This window comes from Balaenoptera physalus, assembly GCF_965194825.1.
Source record: "Balaenoptera physalus genome assembly, chromosome: 3".
Taxonomy (NCBI): Eukaryota; Metazoa; Chordata; class Mammalia; order Artiodactyla; family Balaenopteridae; genus Balaenoptera; species Balaenoptera physalus.
Window position 1 is genome coordinate 162529305 of NC_138890.1, and position 22345 is coordinate 162551649.

At 39.8% G+C, this 22345-nt stretch overlaps 1 long non-coding RNA gene and 1 pseudogene across 2 annotated transcripts in view; one reads left to right on the forward strand and one right to left on the reverse strand.

Moving 5' to 3' along the window:
* Positions 1 to 22345, forward strand: part of LOC309656924 — a 1002835-nt gene that overhangs the window by 785765 nt on the left and 194725 nt on the right. The window lies entirely within an intron of this gene.
* Positions 1719 to 8583, reverse strand: LOC309657541 (transcription initiation factor TFIID subunit 11 pseudogene; annotated as a pseudogene). Its single transcript, XR_014268339.1, has 2 exons — positions 8474 to 8583; positions 1719 to 8289 (listed from the first exon to the last, which is right to left on the reverse strand). The product of XR_014268339.1 is annotated as a transcription initiation factor TFIID subunit 11 pseudogene (transcript).

Genomic DNA, 22345 nt, shown 5'->3' on the forward strand with positions numbered 1-22345 from the left:
TAAACCCAGTCCTTCTAGACTCTTTCCTAGATGATTCCATATGTTCTAGATTTCACTGGTCCTGTTACCACTTTTTTCTTATTCCTATACAAATAATCTCTTAAAGCTATTAATCCACTCAGGGCTCAAAATGTTAAGAGAAAGCCAATAGAAATAAAAATCAACACAGTAAAATGGTGCCTTAGCCATGGAAAACAGTGTAGCAGTTCCTCAAAAAATTGAAAACAGAATTATCATATGACCCCCAAATTCCACTTCTTGATTTATACTCAAAAGAATTGAAAACAGGGTCTTGAAGCAATATTTATACAGCCATGTTCATAACATCATTACTCCAATAGCCAAAAGGTAGAAGCAACCTAAGTCCTTCAACAAATGAATGGATAAACAAAATGTAGCATATACATACGATAGGATATTATTCAGGCTTAAAAGGAAGAAAATTCTGACACATGTTACAATATAGATGACCCTGAAGGACATTATGGTAAGTGAAACAAGCCAGTCACAGAAAGGCAAATACTGTATGAGTCCACTTATATGAGGCACCCAAGAGTAGTCAAATTCATAGTAAAAGGATAAGGGTGGATTCAAGGGGCTGGGCAGGGGAGGGGGGTAGTGGAGATTTATTGTTTAATGGGTACAGAGCTTCAGGTTTGCAAGATAAAGAAAGTTCTGGAGATTGGTTGCACAAAAATGTGAATGTACCTACACTTAAAAATGGTTGAGATGGTAAATTTTATGTTATGTATATTTCACCACAGTTAAGAATTTTTTTTTAATTTTTTAAAGGGGAAAAACACAAGACAGAAAAACATACATATTCAGATGTTTATTTTAGCATTATTCACAATGATAAAACACTGGAAATTTTTTTTACAAGTTGATTAGGAAGAGAATGGCTGAATGATTTATGACATATTCACACCATAGAATAATAAAAAGACATTGACTTAAGGTAAATCGTTTGATTTAAAATGATAACTGAGTGAGGAAAGTAAGATAAAGAAAATTGTACATATCACATTTTTAAAAGCAAGCTATCAACAAATGTAATAATATAATAATAATTATTCTAGAAACTGACATTATTGTATATTCATTATATAGCAGGTACTTTTCTAAACACATAACATGAAATAATTCACTTAATATTCACAACATTACTGTTAACCTCACTTTAAAGCAAGAAAATGGAATCACTGAGAGGTTAGAAATCTTCTTCAAGGTCACAGAGCAAGTGCCAGTACCAATGTGCAAATCCAAGAAGTTGACCTCCAGAAGCCTATTCTTCAATGTGTGTATGTATGGGTGTGTCTTTGCATGCATGATTCCAGATTAAATATATAGAATAATACATAATAGCTTGATGATATGAGGTCGAACACGCTTCATAGTCAAATCAGTATGGAAGAAACAGCATTAAAAAAGTTAAACAGATCATTTGTACCTCAAATCATCCTGTATCACTTCACTTAACATGCTAATGATTATTGCGATCCCCCAAAAGGAATTATAAAGTATGCATCACTTTCCCACCTTCTTTGGCCAAAAGGCACTTTTTAAATGCTGAGCCTATTAAACATTGGCCAAAAGTGATTCCACAAAGCAGAATCTAGGAGCTAATTTCCTACAATATAGCTTTTCTTAACCTTCAAAACTGCCAGAAAACCATTCTGGAAGGAGGCAATGGGATGGATAAATAAAGAGTAGAGAGGTTTTGCTTTTTTTTTTTTTGGTTCACCATATCATGTTTTTGCATTTGATAGTTTGCCTTGCACAATATATTGGTAGCAGAAAATTAAATAGAAAGTCAGCTAAATGTTTCATTGATTTTTTTGAAAATAAAGATTTTCACTCACATAATAAAGTCAGTTTATTGACCAATAGTGTTATAGTACCTAATTTTCATGGATGAGCTTCATATTATTTACAAACTAATGTCTAAAGCTATTTCTATGTTAATGTCTATTTTTATCTGTTTTACTATGTTAAAAGTTTTGTTATCAATCCTTAATAGCCTACTTCAAAGTAACAAAAAACTCCACCCCCAAATTAATTAACTGCTCTGATCCAATTATTACCACATAGGAAATAATCAATATTTAAAAGTTACAGGAGATTGATTCAGTGAGTATCTATGTTTAAGGCATTTCCTTAAGGGCCATGGGAATCCTAAAATAAATACTTTATACTTCCTTCAAGGTATTCATAATCTACTAAAGGAAGCAGAAAATCTACACAGTGACTGAAATATGTTTAAGGAAATAGGAATAAAAAGAAAAAATATTTTATAACATGGTCAAAGAGATCATTTCTACTAACGAGCTGCCTTTGTTAGAGGTTTGACAAACACGTTGGCTGGAATACAAATGTGTTATGAGATCTTATCTTTTTTAATAAAAGTATAATAGATTTACAATGCTGTGTTAGATTCAGGTGTACAGCAAAGTGAATCAGTTATACATACTTATATTTTTTCAGATTCTTTTCCCTTATTGGTTATTACAAAATGTTGAGTAAAGTTCCCTATGCTATACAGTAGGTTCTTGTTGGTTATCTATTTTATCTATAGTAGTGTGTATATGTTCATTCCAAACTCCTAATTTATTCCCTCCCATTTCCCCTTTGGTAACCATAAGTTTGTTTTCAATGCCTGTGAGTCTATTTCTGCTTTGTATATAAATTCATTTGGTCATCATTTTTTAGATTCCACATGTAAGTGATATCATATTTGTCTTTGAAGTACTTCACTTAGCATGATAATCTCTAGGGCCATCCATGTTACTGCAAATGGCATTATTTCATTCTTTTTATGGCTGAATAATATTTAATTGTATAAATATACCACATCTTCTTTATCCATTCATCTGGTGATGGACATGTAGGTTGCTTCCATGTCTTGTCTATTGTAAATAGTGCTGCAACGAACACTGGGGTACATGTATCCTTTTGAATTATGGTTTTCTCTGGATATATGCCCAGGAATGGGATTGCAAGATCATATAGTAGCTCTATTTTTTGTTTTTTAAGGAACCTCCATACTGTGCTGCATAGTGGCTATACCAGTTTTCATCCCCACCAGCAGAGTAGGAGGGTTTCCTTTATCTATGAGACCTTATCTTAAAAGGCTGTTATTGCTGTACAGCCTCAGGACTACAGCTCACTTTTGAGGTGAGCATGGATATCCCTACTCTTTCAACTCAACTGGGTTTTCATGAGGATTCAGTGAGAAACAGATATGAAAAAATTCTGGAGACTTCTTGTAAGATTATTTTATTATGAGAACTGAAGATTGTGCTTCTGTTTCACAATTTGTAGGAATCAACAGAGTTTGTGACAGAGACTCCTACTTGTCTTTCAAAATCCATCCTTACTTTTCTGCTTGTGGCTGCCCAGCCTCAATCGTAGCTAAAAGTGTGGCCATGTATTTAGGTGCTACTCCCAGCTTAGGTCTCAATTTCATGGGCATGCCTCATTCACACTCTCTTCTCCTTAGTGGCAACTGGGACCCTTTGCAACCAATTTTCCCCCACTAGAGATAATGACACTGCCAAGGAGGTGGTGAAAATATGTAACTAGAACAAATAAAAATCCCTGAATAACTAATGGTGTGGAGCACAGCTACTCACACATCTGGAATACTAAACTCAGACTGTTATGTGGGAGATAAATGAATGTAAATCACTGGATAAGATAAAGAAAGGATTCTGCTACATGAATTTTAGTCCTAGGTTTGCCACTGCATGGCTAGATAATAGGAAAATTTTAAATTTCCTAAATCCTGGGACTTCCCTGGTGGTGCAGTGGTTAAGAATCTGCCTGCAATACAGGGAACACGGGTTCGAGCCCTGGTCCGGGAAGATCCCACATGCTGTGGAGCAACTAAGCCCGTGCACCACAACTACTGAGCCTGCACTCTAAAGCCCGCGAGCCACAACTACTGAGCCAGCATGCCACAACTACTGAAGACTGCGTGCCTACAGCCCGTGCTCCGCAAAAAGAGAAGCCAACGCAATGCAAAGCCTGCACACCACAACAAAGAGTAGCCCCCGTTCTCTGCAACTAGAGAAATCCCGCGTGCAGCAATGAAGACCCAATGCAGCCAAAAATTAATTAATTAATTAAAAATTTTTTTCCTAAATTCCAAAATGACAGCGTATGGATAGATCAGTGTTTTGAAAACTCTGCTTCACAAAACTCTAATTCTCACATTTTAAAACTTATTTCAGAAAGCAATTTTGATAAAGGTGAAAAGATGGGGGCCAAGGAGTAGGAATGAATAAGAATAATGAAGCTGTTGGTTATTATACCCTAATTTACTCCCCTATAAAACAATGAAATTAGGTTTTCTATACTGAAAAGCCAAGAAGGAATACGAATAAAAAATTTTGCATTTAAAAATATTTATGAACATAACAAAGTTATAAAATCTCAAAAACACATACACTTTCTGAAATTATGTTGCAGGTAATAAAAGATTCTCCCAGTACTGATGATGGATTTTACATGGAAACAAATGTGTACTATTCCTCATCTGTCCTTTGTAAACAGTGACACATATTCCATAATTAATCTAAGTTACTTATAGAATTCATGATTATAAAATACTCCGGTGAGCCCCAGGTGGCCGCCCAGAATTCCTCCAGCTACTGAAGGCTTCACATTTGATGGCAATGGAAATATAGACCCTCGGAAGAAGACAGATCTTGAAAACTGGCTTTTGAAAGCCTTCCAGGACCCACCAGAGAACCCAGTTCAGTAGGCAACAACAAGTTCTCTCTCGGGTGCACCTCGGAACACGCTGGCCTGCAGAGGGGAATACAGAAAGCCCGGAGGGTCACTTCTCCGGGGGCCTTTTCTGCCAGGCCAGTGTGGCCCAGGCCATATTCTCCCCCAAGCCATAGACATGGAAATAGGTAGGCAGGCCTCATGGGAAGGCTTCAACTTTCCTCTTTAAATACTTCTGTATTTTCAAACATTTTCGGGTTTCTTTGGGGCCAGATCGAATGGACCCATCCCCTGTCCCCCCTAGTGTACACCCCTGCCCACCATCCACATCCGGAATCTCGGGGGTACATGTGTTTAACAGGATGCACCCCCCTTGACACATGGTATAGTCCATGGATCTTGAACCCTCCCGTGTCACGTCAGGGATCCACCCTTCGAGCATGGCACACAAGGCATGGCTGGCCTGCCCTCAACCCGCTCTGCGCTCCGCCTGGTCCTCCCTTCCTCCACCCTAATCCCTGCCGACTCCTGATGTTTTCACGGTCTCCATGGCGTAACCCCTTCCACAGTGTCCCTATCATTGGAATGCTGAGGTCTCTAGCCATTTCACATTGGTTTCTTTCGCTTGGTCAGTAGGCCTTTGGAGTTCTGCATCTCTTGTCATGGCCTGATGACTCATTTCTTTCGAGCGCCCAGTACTAGTCCGGTGTCTGGATGGGCCACAGTTCACTGACGGTTCTTCCCTACTGAGGGGCATTTGGTTCCTGCTGAGTCTGGCAGTTTGCAACGCAGATTCTACGAATGTCCGTGTGCAGGTTGCCGCGTGCGGGCACCCATGTTCCCCTCCTTTGGGCGAGCTTCAAGGAGCTGGTTTGTAGGGTTAGAGTATGTGTTGTTTCAGAGGAAGCTGCCACACTGTTTCCCCAGGTGCTGCCTTAGTCGCCTAGAGCTGCCCACTCACAAAGACACCACAGACTGGAGGCTTGCGCCAACGCACGTGCATTTATTTTCTCACCCTTCTGGAGATTGGAAACTGCCAGATCGGGTTGCGAGCCGACTCGTTGCTCAGTGATGCCTCTCTCCTGGGCTGCACCTGTCCACCGTCCGGCTGTGTCCTGGCATGGTCTTGGCTCTGGCTGTACTATCCCTGGTGCCTCGGTCTCTACTTTGAAAGACACCAGTGCTGTTGGATCGGGGCCCCTCCAGAAGCCGTGCCTTTGATCTGAATCACCTCTCTGAAGTCCCTATCTTCACATCTGATAGTCACGGGGTGTGGAGCTCAGCCAGAGCGCTTCCTTTGACCGTATTTAGTCCACTGAAGGCCCTAGCCCCAAAGACAGTCCCATTGGCGGTTTGGGCTTCAAGTGATGAATTTGTCGTGGGGCATGCCCCTCTATCCATTCACGGTGGCTGTCCAGTTTTGCATTCTCAGCAGCAGTGAATGAGGGTTCCTTTCTCAGATCGGCAGTCCTGGCTGATGCTCTACGTCAGGCCAATTTAATCAAATGCATAAGCCTTGGGAAGAATGAATCAAAGGGGGTTGGTTCAACAGATTTCCTACACCATCATGTAGGAAAACCAGAAAGACTTGAGCAAAACTCGGGGCGGAAATAATCCTGGGATTGACAAGTGATTGATCCTAGCAAGGTTGCAGGGTACAATGGGAATGAAGGTACATAAGTCTACTGCTTTCTGATAGGCCATCAGCGAACAGATGAAGATGCTTTGATGCTTTCTTCCCGATCCCTAAGCCTTTTCAAACTTTGCCTGACCTCGGGCATTAGCTACGACCCCCGGCCCCAGGTAGGAAACGAGTGGTGAGAAGACAGATGCTTGCCTCTTCCCGGGATCTTGCTGGGAGCTTCGAGTTCCTTCCTCACCATTTGCGATAGCGCTGACAAGCTGCAGCCCTTTGCAAGAGGTTCCTGATCGAGCTACATTCCCCTGCCTTCCTAGTTTCATCAGGAGTGGGTGAGTGTGGGACTTTGTCCGAGGCTTTTATCTTATCTCTCGGTAGGGTCCTGTGATTTTTCTCCCTTGGCCTGTGCATGGGTCATGGATCCCATCCAAGGGTGTCTGAAGGCTGAGCCCGCCCTGGATACCTGGGATCAGTCCCACTAGCTCCAGCCATCTATGCCTCTTCTTACCCATGGCTGGATGTGGTTAGCTGAAAGGTGATTGAGGGTTTTGGCATCTCTCTGCGCGAGAGATAGTCGTGTCTAGTTCTCTGGGAATGCCTTGGGTCACGGGATGAAGCTAAGGCTGGTCTCATGGTATGAGTTAGGAAGAATTCCCTAAGCTTCCACCTCCTGGAAGAGATCATAGAGAAGCGGTATAATTTCTGCTTTAAGTGTTTGCTAGAATCCATTAGTGAACATCTCTGGGCCTGGTACTCTGGGATACGGATGGTTGCTGAGTATGGATTCAATGTCTATGATAGGTAGAGGACTTTGCAGAGGTCTGTTTCTTCGTGGGTGTGTTGTGGCAGGTGGCGTCTCTCAAGGAATCGGTTCCTTTCGTCTGGCTTATCAGATGGATGGGCGCGGAACCGTTCGCAACATCCCTTTCTTACAATTCCATTGCCCACGGGTTCCAGAGCGATGTTCCACGTTTCATTTCTGATACACGTACGCTGGGTCTTCTCTCTTTCCTGATGATTCCTCCAGCTGTCTAGAGGCTTCTGGGTGTTCTTGGTCTTTTCAGAGAAGCAGCTGGAGGTGTGGTGGATCTTCTCTCTCCAATTTTCTTCTGCTTATCCATCCTGGGGAAATCCCTGGTGGCCGGAAATACAGGAGCTGCATGGGTGGGGCAACGTCTCAGGGTCAGGAGGCTGCTCTGCCAGCGGGACTGGTTCCTCGGCAACAGGCCCTCGCTGGCCCCGGCCTAGAAGAACAGGATCTTCTTGTGCTTGCTGCCAGGGATTTGCCCCTTGGAGCGTAACCTCCGAACAGCCTCTCTCATATGCTTGGGTTGGAGTGGGGGCGTTTCCCCCCACTTCTCACACACGTCCAGAGCCTCCTCGACCACCTCCCCGACGAAGACCTTGGCCATTCCGGACATGGCGATGACCACGTTCTGGGACACCGTCGAGCCGGCCACGGTCTGGATCAGACGCTTCACGGTGGCCTTGGGGAAGGCTGATCGGCGATACACTTCGTAACGGTCCAGCTGCTCCTGGCTCATAGAAGACACGAGGGTTCTCATCCTCTGAGCCTCCAATTCGTCCACGTCCCGCTTCCCCGCTCTCTTCCCCTTGGTGGCCACCTTCCGTCTCTTGGCTGCAGGAGGACGTGACGAGGAGTTTGCCTCTTCACCTGCCCTTGGACGCGGGCCGTCCTGACGCCTGAGCTCGCCTTCCTCGTCACAGGCTCTCCTCAGTCCCTCAAGTCGGTCCCGCGGGATCCGGTCCAGGCGGCTGGGGCCGGGGCCCAAGGGCACCCCTCCTCCCTCACCCGACCCACCTGTGCCCTGACCTTCGCCCGGGAGCGACGCGCTGGCCTTGGCCATCCCGGCGCCGCAAGACGCGGGGGCTCGGGCTGGGCTCGTCTGATCGGCGACCTGCAATGACAAAGACGAGACGAGGGAAGGTCAGCCTTGCTGCTGTATTTATACGCTGACACACACACACACACACACACACACACAGAAACACAGGTTTCCACTGCCTCTCACAACGTAAAGACAGTTGCCCTTCGAGATGCCTTTTCTATGCGTGGATAACGAATGCCCGCAAACTCAGCACCTTAAACAAGCCCCACTGACTGACTGGTTGAAGGCCCGCAGGTCAGAAAGCTCTCGCCCTGGGTCCTTTCTTCTGCAGAGCCAGCCGCGGAGGATCTCGCTCCGGCTGCAGTCCCCTCAGAGACACGATCCCTGGACGACAGGAAGGGCCCAGCGCCTTTATATAGAGCTCTGGGGCTGGGGCCACGCCCACCCGGAAGTCCCGTGATTCCTCAGCCCTTGGGGGCTGGGCTCCTCCCACGCACAACGGAAGGGGCGGGCCCAGGGTTGGCCGCCCAGAATTCCTCCCCCCACAGAGCTTCTGAAGGCTTCGCATTTGATGGCGATGGAAATATAGACCCTCAGAAGAAGACAGATCTTGAAAACTGGCTTTTGAAAGCCTTCCAGGACCTGCCAGAGAACCCAGTTCAGCAGGCAACAAGTTCTCTCTCGGGTGCACCTCGGAACACGCTGGCCTGCAGAGGGGAATACAGAAAGCCCGGAGGGTCACTTCTCCAGGGGCCTTTTCTGCCAGGCCAGTGTGGCCCAGGCCATATTCTCCCCCAAGCCATAGACATGGGAATAGGTAGGCAGGCCTCATGGGAAGTCCCTATTCCTCTTTAAATACTCGTGTATTTTCGGGTTTCCTTGGGGTCAAACCGAATGGACCCGTCCCCTGTCACTCCTAGTCCCTACCCCCATCTTCAGGCAAGTCTTCCCCCAACCTCGACATCCAGAACCACGGGGGTACATTTGTTTTACGGGATGCACCCCCTTGGACACATCCTCCTCCCCCAAGGTCCATAGTTTCCATTAGGCATCACACTGACTGTTGTATATTCCATGGATTTTGACCCCGCCCGTATCATGTCTTGCATCCACCCTTAGAGTATTGCACATAAGGCTTGGCTGTCCTGCCCTCAACCTGCTCTGTGCTCTGCCCAGTCCTCCCTTCCTCCACCCTAATCCCTGTTGACTCCTGTTGTTTCCACGGTCTCCATGGCTTAACCCTTTCCACAGTGTCCCTCTCATTGGAATGCTGAGGTCTCTAGCCGTTTCACATTGTTTTCTTTCCCTTCGTCAGTAGGACTTTGGAGTTCCACGTCTCTTGTTGGCCTGCTGACTCTTTTCTTTTGAGTGCCGAATACTAGTCCAGTGTCTGAATGGACCACAGTTCACTGACCTTTCTTCCCCACCAATCGGCATTTGTTTGCTGCTGAGTTCCGGCAGTTTGGAAAGCAGATTCTATTAATGTCTGTGCAGGTTGCCCTTGCTCGCACCAATGTTCTCCTCTTTTGGGTAAACCTCAAGGAGTTGGATTGTATAGAGCGTGTGCCATTTTGTAAGAAACTGCCGCACTGTTTCCCCAGGTGTCCGCCTTAGTGGGCTAGCGTTTCCCCATCCGAAGACACCACAGACTGGAGGCTTGCACTAACGCACGTGTATTTATTTTCTCACCCTTCTGGAGATTGGAAATTGCCAGATGGGGTTGCGAGCCAACTCGTTGTTCAGTGATGCCTCTCTCCTGGGCTGCACCTGCCCACCGTCCGGCTGTGTCCTGGCATGGCCTTGTCTTTGGCTGTACTATCCCTGGTGCCTAAGTCTCTACTTTGAATGACACCAGTGCTATTGGATTGGGGGCCCTTCAGAAGTGGTTCCTTTGATCTGAATCACCTCTTTGAATTCCTGAGGGAGCGCATCCGCTCTAATACCTTTATTTCATACTTCTCGTCATCTGAATGATGAGAAAATAAGGGTGTTTTTTTGCACTGTGATTGTTAATTATATTTGTCAATTTGACTGGTTTAAAGCATGCTCAGACTGCTGGTAAACAACATTTCTGATTGTGTCTTTAATGGTATTTCTGGAAGGTATTTGTTTTTGAATCAGTTGACTGAGTAAAAGATCCACCCTCATCACTTTTGGTGGGCACCATCCAAACTGTGAAGGCCCTAGGAAAACATGAGGAGGGTGGGCAAATGTACTGTTTCCTTTCTTGAGCTAGGACTTCCATGTTCTCCTTCCCTCAGGCATCAGAGCTTCTGGGTCTCAGGTCGACTGACTCCAGTATTTTCATCAGTGGTTCCCTACCCTGTTTTTCAAGCTTTTTGCCTCAGACTAGGGATTACACCTTTGGCTCCCCTAGTTCTCAGCTTCTTTACTTTGATTGAATTATACTGCAGGCTTTCCTGGTTCTCCATCTTCCAGTTGGCATTTCATAATACCGTAATCTTTCTTTTTCCCTGTAGAGTACTTTGTTCTGACTATCTGCCTCTGGGGCTGTACCTCCTGCATACCTATTCTTCCCCTATTCCAGGTTCTGTAAACTTGAATTCTAGAACAGAGGGTTTAAACTTGAACCCTTATGGTAAGTAAGCAAGAAAAGAAACTATTAGTTTAGTCCAAACTTAAAACAGATTCCCCTATTTTATGGAAAAGTATAAGCAAGATCACTCCTATGTAAAACCTTTAAATACCCCTGGTCTGAAGGATTCTGGAATTATCACTGTCTAGCCATGTTACTCCCAATATCACCTAGATTACATTTAACTTGTATATTTGTTCTTAAAATGACGGTACATAAAAATAGTTGCCTAATAGTAAAGGATCAAATTCCTCTCTCCCTCTCCCTCTCTCTCCCTCTCCCTCTCTCTCTCTCTCTCCCTCTCGCTCTCTCTCCCTCTATCTCTCTCTCTCTCACACACACACACACACACATAATGAAGACAGAGATTCCTACCATGCACTTATCCCAAATACAGTTAGAAAAATGGAAGTGCGTTGTGCAAAGTTCTATGTTGGAAGACATATTCAAAGAATATGGCCTTGGATTTCACTTAGAAACTGGCAATATGGATTTACAAACCAGAGAACTGAACTTGTGTAACTAAATCTATCCAAAGACTGTAAAAGTAAAGCAATATATAATATACTAACAAATCTATCAGTTAACTATCCTTTGCTACATTCTCTCATTATCCTTTGTTACATTGCCGTTCTTAAGATAGGGCTCTTAAACATTACAAATATTCTTTCTTGAATATCTTTACATAAACGTATGCTGTGATTCAGCTTTCTCATATTCTTTATCATTTTTATTTTCTGAATGATTTCTTTTTATTTTGACCACCTCTTTAGGTTAATCCTTTAAATATTTTAAGTTATCATATTTCAAACTCATCTTATAAAAGATATCCTATCCCCTGCATCTACCTCCCTAAGCAAACCAGTACACACACACATGCACACATATACCAAGATGCTGAAGGATGAAAACAAATTCACAAGACCAGTCAATAGCAAAATAGACACACTTTGGTACAAATAGTTTTACACTCTAATTCAATCGATATTCTGCCTACTGAACCATGCTACTTCAGTAGGACACATCCAGTTCACTGTTACTGATCAGCAATTGCCAAAAGTTTAACTACCAGTGAAAATAGCTTTGTGCTCAACCTATGAATGATATCCATATCAAAGCAAAACTGCTCCCAAACACCACATTATTGTCCCATCTATTGTTCCCAAATCCTAGGCCAAATCCTAGGCCAGCCAACAAAATCAGCCTTTCTTGGTGGGCTTAATTACCTTTTTTATCCCAGTCATAGCTCCCCCCAGTAAGAATAGCAATCCTGACTAAAGCAAATCACAGTGTTACCATTCTGGAAAGAAGGGCTTGAATGTGGGTGATTACTGTGCTGGCGTTACTTGCCAGGTGAAAACACGGTGTAGTGTCATGAGATTTCCCAACAAAGACATGTTTGGTCCCCTCGTGACACAAAGGGTTAGATGTGACTCTTTAGATATTTATTAAATGTTATCACTGTTCTTCATATCCTCTGCATTCATTGAGCCAACAGTACCTGGAATTTTCTCTGATGAACTGAACTTTTAGCAGCATCAACTTTTCCTCCAAACCATCAGTCTATAATAGAGCTTATTCACTGATATAAGTGCAGTTAAAAACTTGTTCCAATGGTATACTTTTACTTTTGATGTTTGCATATATGTCTTATTCTAGTAATTGTTCTAGTCTCATGACAGCAAGCAAAGAAAGGGTATTTTGACAGGAAATTAATTTTAAATCTTTGGAGCTAAAAGGGCCTCAGTTGTAAATTTTATAGAGTAGAAAACTGAGGGCCAGAGAAGTTGAGAGTCTGTCAGGTCACACAGACCAGGCTAATATCTGAAACCGAAGTCCCCAAATTCTCCATTTAAACCCGTCATCTACCACAGTGTGCTGCTCCTTATTCCATCATGTACCCACTAAATACAATGGGTCAAAAAACATCAACAAGTGACTTCACATGGGAATGTTAGCTTTTATTCTAATTATTGCCTGTTTATTTCCTTTACATTGATTAACAAAGGTAAGAAATACCCCAACAGTTCTTGGAAACTTACCTATTCTTAAACACAAAACAAGTGAACAAATAGAAAATTCTTATTAGATGCTAAATAAAAGTATTAGGTATATTCATAAACAGTATGATCATATAGGTAACAGCACAAAACCCTTAGTAATAGATTGGCTTTAAAAAAAAAAAACTAATTTAAAATAATCAAGAAGGCTTTCTCTCACTGTTAAATACCAGGATATCAGAATATTAAAGACATGAAACATCTTTCCATTCTATAATTATTTAGAAAGAAAAAATAAAATTAATAGGAACTGGCTTGCTTTTAAGATTTAGTGGTATCACAGGAAGCATGGCACAGCAAAGCGGATTTTGTTTGGAGTTGTTTTGTTTGTTTGTCTGTTTTGTTTTTTACTTAAAACAACAGAGATTTATTCCCTCACAGTTCAGGAAGGCAAAAGTCCAAAATCAAGATGTTAGCAAGGTTGGTTCCTTCTGGAGCCTCTGATGTAGAATCTGTTCCATGCCTGTCTCCTAGCTTTTGGTGGTTGTTGGTAGTTTTTGGCATTCCTTGGCTTGTAACTGGATCACTCCAAACTCTGATTCTGTCATCACAGAACTTTTTTCCCTGTGTGTATCCTCAGTGACTGTATCCAATCTGCCTCTCCTTTTTCTTATAATGACACCAGTCATAGGATTCAGGGCCTACGCTTATTAGTGTGCCTCAATTTAACTTGATTACATCTGTAAAGAGCTTATTTCCAAATAAGGTTATGGTCACAGGTGCTAAGGGGTAAGGACTTGAACATATCTTTGGGGAGACACAATTCAACTCATCATACTGTGCCACAGACTTGTAATTAGTAGTTTATATGACTCAGGGAAGCATTTAACACAGTGCCTAACTCATAGTAGGTATTCAATAAATGCTACTTCCTTTCCCCTGATAATATGACCTTTTTTAAAAAAATGCTTCTTTGACCTGTTCTGTAATCAATATAAGCATCAGATTGTGTTTCTAAATTATAGGCATAAAGCTATTTGAGTGGAACTCTGTGGATTTCCAAAGAATGTTTTTATCTTATTTAGGGATGTAACAGGAAAGCTACAATAAGATTTTTTTTTTAGAAGATGTAGTGTGTATGTGTGTGTGTGTGTATGCATAGGCACACACACAGAATACTACTCAGCCATAAAAAAAGAATAAAACTTTGCCATTTGTAGAAACATGGATGGACTTGGAGGGTATTATGCTAAGTGAAATACATCAGACAGAGAAAAACAAATACTGTATGATATCACTTATATGTGGAATCTAAAAAATACAACTAGTGAATATAACGAAAAAGAAGCAGACTCACAGATATAGAGAACAAATTAGTGGTTACCAAGTGGAGAGAGGGAACAGGGAAGGGGCAATACAGAGGTAGGGATTAAGAGGTACAAACTGTTATGTATAAAATAAGTTACAAGGATATATTGTACAACACAGGGAATATAGCCAATATTTTATAAGAACTATAAATGGAGTATAACCTTTAAAAATTCTGAATCACTCTATTGCACACCTGTAACTTATATAATGTTGTACATCAACTATACTTCAATTTAAAAAAAAAAAAAGTATGTGGTTCTTAATCTTAACTGCACATTTGAAACATTGGGGGAAATTTTAAAATATCAATAGCCAGATAATAGCAAAGGCTAGTTATAAAGAATCTCTGGTGTTAGAACCAAGGCACTGGCATTTTTAAATCTCCCCAGGAAATTTCAATCTACAGCTCAATTTAAGAATCATTGGAATAGTCAAAATAACACGTTTTATATTTAACATATATGACATTGGATCCTGCATCTGTCCCTCACTTTATAAACTTTCACTGTTTGCTTCAGTTCCTTATTTTGTGAAATAATGATGATAATGATGATGATACCTACCTTGTACTATTGTTATGTGAATTAGTGTTAATATATGTAAATCTCCTACACAGCACATGGCAAAGGACAGGCAGTCAGTTAATATTAGATACTAGTTTATGATGAGATTCTGTTTCCCTTCATGGTGGAATAGCTTGTATCAGATTAAACTTTCTGTAGTAACAGTTATAAACTCTACACAAATATAAAACAGCAACTGTTTGAAGGTATCATTGTACAATCCAAAAGCATGAAAAACTGAAGAAGATATAAACCTGAAGGGAAAGGAAGTATGCTACGTGAGCACCATAATTCGTTGAGCTTTCCCTTGAGAACATTCTCAGGCTTATTGCGATCTAGAGATAGACTAGAAACAAACCAGTAGACAATATCCTATTGGGAAGAGAACACAAAGTTTGAAGTTTAGGGCTGTTAGCAAAGCAGTAAATTGGAAGAAAAATTTCAGAGAGGAAGGAGACACAGAGGAAATACTCTAAAACCTGCATAGAAATGTCCTGCAAATCTTCGGCTTACACCTAAACTGCATACGGTTTTGCTGAGAATCTAAGGAACACAGCTGAAAGCAGCAGCTGAAAGGATTAAGAACTGAAAAAAAAAAAAAAAAAAAAACCTCTATCCACAGCTGCTTAGTAGTGCAGAGAGTTTGTAGATCAAGTCTGACCTGGCTAACAGAGCTTGATAGATACTTTGGCTTTCCATTGAAACTCTAGAATGGCAACACCTTAGGAGTAAGAAACACATATCCTGACTAAAGTCTATGGCATGGGAATAAGGGCAAAAACCAAAACAAGAATCCACACATAAACCCTAAAACCAAGCCTCCAAAAGATCAAGGGACTATGCTGGCAAATTAATAGCCTTTCAGGACAAAATTTGACACTCTTTAGAAAAATATAACATAATCCAGAACGTTTATTATCCAAAATATTCAATATCCAATCAAAAATTAATAGGCATACAAAAAGTATGAAAATATGACCAAACAAACAGAAAAAAATTAATCAGAAGCAGACCCACATATGATTTAGATGCTGAACTTAACAAAGACTTTGAAACAGTTAACAGGATTCTGATAGAATTTAGAGAAAAAGATGGACAAAATAGAAGAACAGATGTGAAATTTTAGCACAATAGAAACAAAAAAAAAAGAAAAAATTTAAAAAGGAACCAAATGGAAATTATGTACTGAAAATACAATTCAGAAATAAAAAGTTCATTAAAGTGACTTAACTCCAGACTAGACCTACAGAAGAAAGAACCAGTTAATTAACTCAAAGATAAAAATTTTAAAAAGAAATGCACAATAATAGAGTATGCAATATTGTGGGATGATATTTATGATCTGACATATGTGTAACTGAAGTCCCAGAAAGAGATGGGAATGAGACAGAAGAAATACTTAAAGAGAAAATACCTAAAACATTTCCAAACTGATAAAAAGACATCAACAGACCCCTTCCAAAAATATGAATCTCAAGCAAGACAAACACAAAGATAAACACATCTAGACACTTTATTTTCAAACTAGTGAAAACCAATGATTAAAAAGAAAAATATTAAAAGCAACCAGAGGAAAAAACAACACATCATATTCATGGGACCTGCAATAAGAATTATGGCTGAATTCTCACAAGAAATGATGGAATATAGAAGATAATGCAATGACATCTTAAAAATGCTAAATGGAAAATCTCTCAACTTAATTTTTCACCAGTAACTATATCCTTCAACAAATGAAAACAAAGTCATTTTTCATACAAAGCTGAGAAAATTTATTATTTAATAAAATTTATTATAGGCAAAACTTCACTACAAGAAATGCTAAAGGAAGTTCTGTAGACCGATAGAAATAACACCAAGTGGGAAAGCAGATCTACAGGAAGGAATAAAGACATAAGAAATGGTAAACATACCAGTAAATATAAAAAATGATTTTTCTTAGTTTCTTTAAAAGTCAACTGACCATTTAAAGTAAGAAAAAACTTTTGATGTATAGAGAGAAATAAAATATATGACAATATGAAAAATACCTGGAAAGAGGGGTAAATGAAATTATACAATTATAATATTCTAACCTTACACATATGGTGGTAAATATTAATTTAAAGTAGCATCTGATAAGTTAAAGTTATATCTTATAATGCCTACAACAAGCAAGGAAAAAAATAAAACATCTTAGCAGCTGCTAGTGTGGATAGAAAACAACAACAGAAGAGCAGATGCAACCCTCACCAACTCATTATTGATTTCAGACCCAACCTTCAGGTGGGAAGGCAGAGATGATTTCCATGAGGAAATCTTGGATTGGCTGAGATCATTCTACGTTCTGAGATTTTTATTTCTTCTAATCCCAGAATGGGGGCTTAAAAGAGAAATGACATTTAAGAGGAATATACAGATGCATTTCTTATAGTATCAAGTTTATAGGCATATTTTACACTTTCTGTATGTGTCTACATTTGTATGGGACAGAAAAAAAATGTCTGGAAAGATCTATACAAAACTATACATCAGTATACCTAAGAAATGAGGTTAGAAGAGGAGTAAAGGATTTAGAATGTATACTTCATACACTCCTGGGGAATTTTCCCACATTTACTTTCAGACAAAAGAAGGGAAACCTATGTCAAACAGTTCTAAAAATTCAACAAGGCTGATTCATTACTTATTAGCTTTATGATCTTGAGTAGGTTACTTAACCTCACTAGGTCTCTCTGTCGGTATAATAGAGATAAGTATTGTACTTACCTTATGAGGTTGTTATGAGGATTAAATAAACTAATTCTCTTCTCCTTAATCTGGCCATTAAGTCCAAATTTATTGGAATGTTAGACAATACGTGTATATGCACTATTTTATGATACATCTCAAGCATTCAGTATTCAAACACATTACTTCTGAGGTAAGTGTATAAATATTAAAGCTATGTGAGATAAAGACTATTAAAGAACGTTCACATCAGTTAAAGTTAGGTTTTGCCACCAAATTAATTAAAAAAATAAAAACCTGTTAATTTCCCATAGTTTTTAGACTCTGGAATTGAGGATGAAGGATTGATACAATAAGGACCAAATAAGGGTCACTTGTTGGTCGATCCACTGGTTGGTTAAATAACACCAGAATCTCAGCAATCTGCAACGCTCATACCATAAATAACATCCAGGAACTAGATGAGACTGAGAGATTCCAGCTTCAGTCTCCCATCTCATTCTCATGGCAGGGCACACACTCACTGAATGGAATGAAAGGCGTAATCACTCCCTATATGTATATTCTTATTCTATTTTTCCCTTAGTCAAGCTAAATTTTCATATCTTAAACATTCATGTAACATGAAGCTATTGTGTCAGCAGAGGGTTAATTCTTGGCATAATTTTAGCATTCATTGGGCCTAGAAATCAGGAAAAGACTCATGTATTTATGAAAGATTAATGACATAACAACAAAGTGAATAAAAATTAAAATGTCTTATAAGTTTCTTATTCCTTTCTTATTTCTTTTTCTTCTCTCCATTTCTCTACTCCCAGAAAGAGTAGAATTTAAACAGGGAGTATCCATCAAAACAAGAGACTGTGCTGAATTACCTGCTTCATGTATACAGGGACAAATTGAAGGACACTGAAATTTATAACACAAACAGTTCTGATACTTATCTTAGGGAGAAGAGGCAATGTTGGCGGCACTCAATTCCAAGGCAAACGCAGCAATCCTCCTCTCACTTCCCTTTCTGAAACCTTCTCCTTGTCTTGCTTCTTATCTATGGGTCTTCCTAGAGCCAATATCATCATTTTGTCCATTGGCTGCCCAAAGTCCCTCATCTTTACCAAAACAAACAAAAATACCTCTTTCTAAATCCCTACCTTGACTCCTTTCAAGACCCTTAATCTGATTAAAATAACTCATACCTAGATTTTGGTCGAGGAAAAAAATACAAAACTTCCTGGGAATAATGTGTAATTTAAAATAATTTTCTACTTAAAATAATCTTTGCTCTGAGTTTATAGATGAGCATTCCTGAGTTCTTTGTTTATTCCCTGCTACCCCAATACATCTCATGCTGTGTTTCCATGTACACCCAGACACATACTCTCATTGTGTTTAAAACAGAACTAAATAAAAATAGTCATTCTTCCAGGAAAATACAATGACTGGCTCAACCAACCACAAGTCACAAATAGGAAGTAAGGGGAACCTTTTGGACTTTATTTCTGGCCAACAGCTTCAGCCAGTGTCTCAAAAGATGCCTTTAATCTGGCATTCCATACTAAAATTATCTCAGATAATTAATACAAATAAATGCTTTATTCTGTCATTCCCTGCTAAAATTATCTCAAATAACAAATGTAGAGGAAGCTACCAAATCAATTGCTTTTCGCCCAGTGTCGGGGCATTGACCACATGCTCTATCATTACACAATCAATCACAACTTCCATGCAGATGTCCAACTTCCATTATCCCAGCTAAGTGGTTCAGATAATACATTCTCAAATCAATATTTCACCACTTCAAGTTTTATGATCTTATTTTATTTCCCTCCATTGTCATCGATGTTTTCTGGTAAGTTTCATAATTCCCCAGAGCTTGAACTTGCCTAAACAGTCATTCCATTATTAATTGCTAATATTAATAATTGGCTCTTCACTATTGAAAATCTAAACATACAAATAATAAAAGTTAGTCATTAAAGTTTTTAAGATTTTATAAGACAGTATATATAGTAGACATTTAGTAAATATGAATAAGTGCATGAACTAATGAGTAAATTAATTGGCAAATATTTCTAAGCTTCAACAAAAAGAACTGATGTTTTGAAGAGATTACACCTTTTTCATTCCTGAGTATTATCATCTACTTTAAAAGTGCCCCTCTGTTTTTTGTGTTTTTTTTATAATTTCAGATATGTTCCAGTTTTGAACTATGCATCAGAAAATAACTTCTTTCCGTTTTCTCAAACACTGTCATCAGACAGAACTTATTGATACTTTCTGCAAAATGCACACTCAGGCTTTCTTGAAATCGCACGTCAGTTCTGCGCACACACAGGAAAGAGAAGATGTTGTGGCACTTATCTCACACCTTGAAATCAAGCTTTATTCTTGTTCCTGGTTCTGCACAGCTCAGACCCTGGGCTGAGAGCCTGATCCCATCCTTTTTTCCTAATCTTTGGCCAGGATAATTGATCTTTTCTTTGCTGACTCGTAGGTCCCAGGGTCTTGGTTCTCTAAGCTTCTTCTCTGGGTTTCTGATTCCTATTGTCTGACTTCCATGTTTCTTACCTCCCTAGACCCACTGTGCCCATTGACTCCTCCATGACCAACTAGCTTCTCTGGACCAGAAATCATGACCTAGTCCAAATCCAAAACCAGCCTCTCCAGCCTGTCATGTCCTTTTGCCATACCTGCTTAGCACTTGATCTGTACATGGAAGGTAAACCAAGGCACATTCGCTCGCTTTATGAAGGCTACTTAGTTCCTGAACTAGCCTTTATCTTATCTTCAAACCAGTTGCTCTGTCAACCCCACTCCAACCCTCACTACAATGTTTCATTCTTCCCTGCGCTTTGCTTTCTCAGTCTAGTGAACAACTTATTTGGCTTTTTCTGACCCCACAAGCCTGCTTTATTTCTCAACTACAACATTGTCCTCTGTGAACTGGAGTAGCAGTGATAGCAAACAAACAAACAAATGAAAACAAAAGAAACCAAAAATGATTTTTCCTTGGATCAAAGCACTCCATACATATGAATTGGTGGATAATACTGACCAGGTACAGTGCAACAGGGATCTCAGGTGTTCTCTGCTGAAAACAAAATAGGGAAAATAGGATAGTCTTAAACCTCAATCTATGTGAAGGTATAATGGCCACCTACTCACCTAATGTTCTGCTGGCACATACTGGACCTTTAGTGTAAATTAGAAAATGTCTCTATCTGGGTGGGTGATTCACAAAAAGATATCCACCTCTAGGTGTTTGATGCACCAGAAGTTGATCTAATCCTAACAAACAAAGGCCCAACTACCCTGCCCCACGCTAAGCTAAGTACTTTCTCATTATAGTTTAACCGTAGGGTAGTATCTAGAAATTCAGAATCCAATAGAATAATGTTGTTCTTAAGTACAATAAAGGTTACAGAATATGTTTGTGTGTGGAGCAGGCCTCCTAAGCCCCTCACCCTCCCACTTAAATTCTGATTACCAATTTCTCCTTATGGTAGACTATTTTTAGAAAAGGCACAAAAATTGCCCCATATTTAAATCTGAAAAGGGATGGTGGAATGTTGGTTTAAATCTTTACTGTTCTTGTTTTGATCATCTCAGTCCTAACAAAAGACAGGCATGGCTGCAAAATTGCATGGAAGATGCAGACAGACACACAGGGATGAAATGTGCATGCTGTGGATTTCGACATGTCTACCTAAGCATTTCCAGATGCAAAAAGAAAGAGAGATTGCAGACTAATCAGAGAGACTTGCTTTATTTTACACATTTATAGTTGCTGCGTGTTTCTCTCCTCAAATTGGAAGAAAACCCTCACCATTGAGAAGTGGGAGGTTGAGAGAGGAGTGATGTAAAAATTCTGGATAACTGACTTCAATTTTTCAATTTTATAGCTTTCCAAACTGTTTGGAATATATCATCCTTTTTAGATAGAGCAGACAGAAGACTCTGATTTCCATCCAAATTTAAAAAAATAAAGTTTACTCTTCAAACTGATGAGAGAAGAGAGGAAATGGTTGTTTGATAAATCAAAATTCGTATGACAACTGGAACAACTCTAACCAAACACATAATTTAGCTCTATTTCATATTTAAAATTAGAATATGTAAGTGAATGAATAAGTTGTGCTTCACCTACAACTATTGCCTTGGAAAAGTTGCTTTGCAAACTCTGCTTATATTCCATTCTTTGAAGGGTCTCAAGACAAAGTAACCCTCGTGACCTATTTTACATGGCTGAGAAAAATACACTGTTCAAAGTCCACCCTTGGATTTTGAGAGCCATGATTATAAAGAGGCAAATGAAAACAAATACTTGAGTAAATCTTCCCTAGAAAACATATCAATTATTGAGAGAAGGAAAAAAAAGAAACCCTAAAATTAAATATCATGGTGACTGTGAACAAAGAAGTATACAATTTATACATAATTCATCACTTAATTACACAAATAATTACCATTTTTCATTGCTTCCATGGTTAGTTTCCACACTCTAGTACACTAACACCCATCTTCTTTTTCCTGAATGTGATTTTTTTTCTGCAAGGCAACATAATCTTTATTTGTTTCAAATGCATACTATTTATCCCATTTATATGAGCTCATGAGAATATTACTCAGTCCTGCTACTCCAAGACATATGAAAGAGAGGAAAAGACTAGACAGAGGAACTGCTAAAAGAAAAACACAAGTCAGAGAAAATACCTAAGGAAAAAAAAGTCAAATATTAATTCTTGAAATGACTGAAAAAGGAAATAAAACTGGAAGATGGCAAAAATTTCTCAGTAGAAATTATTCCTGGACTGTCCCATTATAAAGGGCTTTCACCTGTTACCAAAATTCATTTAAAAAGGATTAAAAGGGGTACTAGGAATCCT